The sequence below is a fragment of the Schistocerca cancellata genome, chromosome 9 (assembly GCF_023864275.1).
Source record: "Schistocerca cancellata isolate TAMUIC-IGC-003103 chromosome 9, iqSchCanc2.1, whole genome shotgun sequence".
NCBI lineage: Eukaryota > Metazoa > Arthropoda > Insecta > Orthoptera > Acrididae > Schistocerca > Schistocerca cancellata.
Window position 1 is genome coordinate 384,706,370 of NC_064634.1, and position 4,698 is coordinate 384,711,067.

At 39.3% G+C, this 4,698-nt stretch overlaps 1 long non-coding RNA gene across 1 annotated transcript; it reads right to left on the minus strand.

The window, feature by feature from the left end:
• Positions 1 to 1,660: 1,660 nt before the first annotated feature.
• LOC126100383 (uncharacterized) lies at positions 1,661 to 4,230 on the minus strand. The gene is made up of 2 exons (XR_007522157.1): positions 4,118 to 4,230; positions 1,661 to 1,779 (listed from the first exon to the last, which is right to left on the minus strand). It is a non-coding gene; the product is annotated as an uncharacterized LOC126100383 (long non-coding RNA).
• Positions 4,231 to 4,698: the final 468 nt, after the last annotated feature.

Here is a 4,698-nt window from a genome sequence, read left to right on the forward strand (position 1 = left end):
TGTTAGCTTCCATCCTACAATGGTTACAGAAGCATATTCGTGTCTGTGGATATCACATCTCATACTGATATTCATTATGAAATGAATGTTAAATCATGTAATACACTTTATGTAAGTCTCTGCAAATATTGATGAACTTGCTGTTCCTAACCATGTATTACCATGATAGTCTGATTAAATGGAAAAGAAAGAAAAGAGACAGCACACATTTCTAAAACGTATGAGAATTGGATAAACGCTCTAATCTCTTTCTCATCCTTTTCTCTCTCCGTCTTCTCCTCTACCTCCCTATGCATATCTCCTCCCCCTCAATTTGTCCCTCATCTTTCTGTGCATCCTTGCCTCCCTCTGTCTCTTTACCTCCTCTCCTTCTCTGTGCCCCTATATGTGCCCAACATCTTCTTTCTCTGTTCATCTTCTCCTGCCCCTTCCCTCACCATTTCCTTCTGTCCCTCTTTCTGAGCACCTCGTCCTTTGTGTTTTCTATGCCTGTGTCCCACCACCCCTTGGTCCATCTCCAGTTCGCCCCTCTTCCTGACAATGAGCCTTGTTTATTGTTACTGTTAATTCAGATTTTGTGGTAGTATTCTAATAATAATTCAGTAAACCATAAATATAACTTTCCTGTTTGCTAATAACGATTTACTGCCATGTAATTCACATATTCATCACACATACAAAAAATTATCGAGCTTTTATGTGTCCACAGGTTTGTTACAGTAACGTGTAAAATTTTGAAGTAAATCAATCGAGCACTTTTTAAAATCTTTGGTAACAATGTTTCCCCTTTATATATGACATATATATTTATGTATTGCACGTATTAAATTATATAGTCTATATAGGTCTGAATATTCACGAGAGTACTGTGTAAAAATTTGAACTAATTAAGTCAACAACTTTTCGAGATTTTTGATAACGTTTCCCCATTATATATTTCATATTTATTTATATATCATATATACTAAAAAAAAGTCATGTAAAAGCACATTCGCCCTCAATGTTGTGTCATAATTACCAAGCAATCGGTGGAATACTTTCAGAGAACTGAGAGTTTGAACAAACGAAAAATAATGTATCGCCTTTATTATTATATATGTATTTGTGTAACATACAGCGCTCCAGTAGGTATACAAAAACATGCTCCTGTTCCAATGCAACGTTGTGTCAAAATTTCAAAGCAATCGGTGAAGAACACAAACATTTACCTTTACATTTGTGTAGATGTCAAACTGGAGTGTTATTTTATTTAATTTCCCATCTCCATCAGTGAATGCTTAGGGTATGTACAGTCTTTTTTATTGCTCGTTGAGAGACCAAACAGAAACCAAAAAATAAATAAAGTTGTTTAGGAAAAATTATTCTAGAATTTTCCTCTTTGGATAACACTTAAATCGGCAAATCATTGAGTAGCTAAACGAAGTCAATAGTACTTTTTTGAATTCTAAAATTTATTAATTCCTGTGTAATACATTTTCGTTTACAGTTTTGAAAAACGAAAAGTTAGCTCATAATATAGAAATAGGGGAAGTATTTTAAATGTCTAATTCGCAAAAACAGAAATGTTTATAACAAAGTAGAGCTTCCTATTTCTGGAATCTGTCAGCAGTCCGCTCAGCCAGTGTGGAAGGATATAGACCCTCCCCAGCGGTCTTGTAGCGCCTGGTCCCCAGCAGCTCCGTCGCCCACCACCGGCTGTACCGGCTCCTGGTTGCTGGCGGCATCTCCGCTAGGGACAGCTGGGACGCCTGCAGGTTCCTGCGCCATCGTGGTCACAACCTGCAGACCAAGTGACAAGATGCTTTTGAAACAGACGCGACCAGCAACTCATTTTTCAGTCACCATGTTTTAAGAAAAATCTAGACATAGTCCTATGCTTTATCGACCTAGAGAAAGGCGTTCGAAAATGTGCAAAGGTGCAAGACATTCGACATTGTCAGGACAATAGATATAAGTCAGGAAAAAAACAATAATTTGTACAACAATCAAAGAGTAAAAATAATAAAGGAAGATCAAGAAGGCAGTATCGTGTTTTAAAGGTTTTAAGACAGAGATCTAGGCGTTTACCCTTACTGTTCAACCTATAAACGGAAAAACAAAAGGAATGTTCAAGAATTGGATTAAAATTCAAGGTCAAAGCATACCAGTGATGAGATTGAGTAATGATGTTTGTAATATTAGTAAAAGTGAGAAAGAATTACACGGTGTGTTGAACAGATGTCGAACGGAAAATTACCCGCAGTACTGGTGAATGTCACTCTCGCAGAAAGACGGAAGAGAGGTCAACTCCCGATTGTCTGTAGTACGACAGCAACTAACACAAACGTTGAGTGAGAGATAGATTGGTCGAGCAGCCCCAGTAACATGTGCTTAATCACCTAGATTTCTGTCTATCCGTATACCTAAATGCAAAAGGTTATTCCATGGTATACAGTGGTACATACCTAACTGGAGTGTGTGAGGTGCTTGTAGCAAAAAATGATGGCAGCGAGCTGTGTTGACACGAGTTGGTGAGTCTTTGAGAAAGAGGGATGAGGGATGTATCACAACGAGTGGTAATCACAGTGAGCAGTTGCCATTGTGTCATCATACAGATGACCTTAATGAGACCCGTATCTCAACCATTATTGGCTTCCGGAGATATGTTTTTAAAAGTTCTTTTTCAAGATTTGACTAATGCCATCTCCTACGGGACACGTTGGTCAGGCAACCTGTATATATCAAACCATTCGCAGTTGGTATTCGCTTCTCGTCTGTTATGGGAAAAATTTTTCTATTACCGTACATCAAATACAAATGGCGTTGAGGAAGTCTAATGTGTAGACGGAAGCCGCATGTTTTACAATTTCCCCTGAGGAAAGTATGTGTATTATTTGAAAATATGTGAAAATATATGTCAAAATTACAAATGACGGGTGCCGTTCTCAGCTTTAAACAAACAGTAATACTGCTGACCTTAAACTGGACGAGCAGCTTATTTGTTTATCATACGTAAAATATCTTACAGCGAGAACATTTCATGCTCCAAACATTCCGATATATCCTAGTAGGTGGAAAAAAGCGAAGACATGTAATGCCTTTTATTGTTTTGTAAAACCTACGTTTGACGCTGGCTAGACTGCGGGAGTATGTTATGTAGATTTCCTGTACCCAAAAATGTTAGAAAGCGTCCACCATCGCCGTTTTAGGATGTCTACAGACAGCTTCATATTAAGCTTCATATACAGCATATTCTTCGATATTAGTGAACCCTGATTTTGCTGGAAATTCGTTACGATCCAGCATAGCCTTTAGTGTTCAATCTCCTATCTCTAAATCATACAGCTGCAAAGATTACCTTTCGTATCAGTGCAAAGTAGCAGTACATAAATCTAGATATGACGGACATGCATGTTCTAGACATTCGCGAATAATGGCTTCAGTGAGAGTTTGTACAGTTGCTAAGAAACGAGGAGGTAAAATACAATGATTTCAAAACAATAAGTCTGATAAGACAACTCCTGAAAACAATTCTAAGAATTATACACAAAAGAATCTAAAAAGTTTGTGAAGAAGGAATTGCACCTACACAGCTTGGCTTCAGATATGCTGCCGGTACGCAAGAGGTTTGTTCTGCATTCAGATCTTATTCCAGAGGTGTAGACATGTATAGTGACGGCTATTTCTGTTTCATTATCAGAAGGTCTTTGACAGAGTACATCATTACGAGGTCACTGAGGTACTAAGAAGCAGTGGGATAGATTATAAATAATTAACCTTTATTGGGACCAATATACTGCTGTGAGGTTAGAAGAAGAGAAATCTGGCACTTTAGAGATATGCCGAGGAGTAATCTCGGCTGTATTGGCACTGCCTACCGTGTCATTAACATGGAATATGAACAGCAAGGATCCCATCTCAAAATATTTCGCTGTGGAATGTCTTATGTTATTTTGTCGTCCGTCGACGACTATATATCCAAGCTCTCGTGTTGTGTCTTCACTACCAAGAAAGCCTCAATTCAGTCATAGATTTTATTTGAGACACACCAAATGACTATACCTTGATAAGTGTTGGTGCAGTACCGAGTCATATGGAATCAACTATGTGAAGAGAAGATCGAAACGCAGTCACTTACCACGAGAGCGAGACAGAGGAGCAAGAGAGACTTGGTGGAGGCTGCCATGATGACTGATGCAGCTCTGGCGTCTCCTCGTCCCTTATATACACGATGCACTGGCGACGACTGCGTGGAAGAGAGAAGCAAATATCGCGTGAGGCCAGCTGTTGCAGCTGTCTGCATCGGTAGACAACACATTTTGTTAAGATGCCGGAAATGTGTATTGCGCAGGAGGGAGAAACGACGCCTTAGCCGAGGTCGACAACAAGCTTCTGTGCACTGGCGCTCGACTCGGAGGTAAGCCGATTCGGCTCCAAGTGGTGGATAAAATTATTCCTGTAACGAAGTGTTTGAAGTCATGCTGGTACGTTCTGTTGCTGTGTGTTTCCATTCCATGATTAATGTGATTTGAAGAGAAGTAATAAAATGAGCTCTAACATGGAAATTAAGCGTTTCCGGACACATGTCCACATAACATCTTTTCTTTATTTGTGTGTGAGCAATGTTTCCTGAAAGTTTGGCCGTACCTTTTTGTAACACCCTGTATGCGGCACAACTCTCACATATCCGCAACGAAGGAGTCCAGTGTGCGTTAAGAA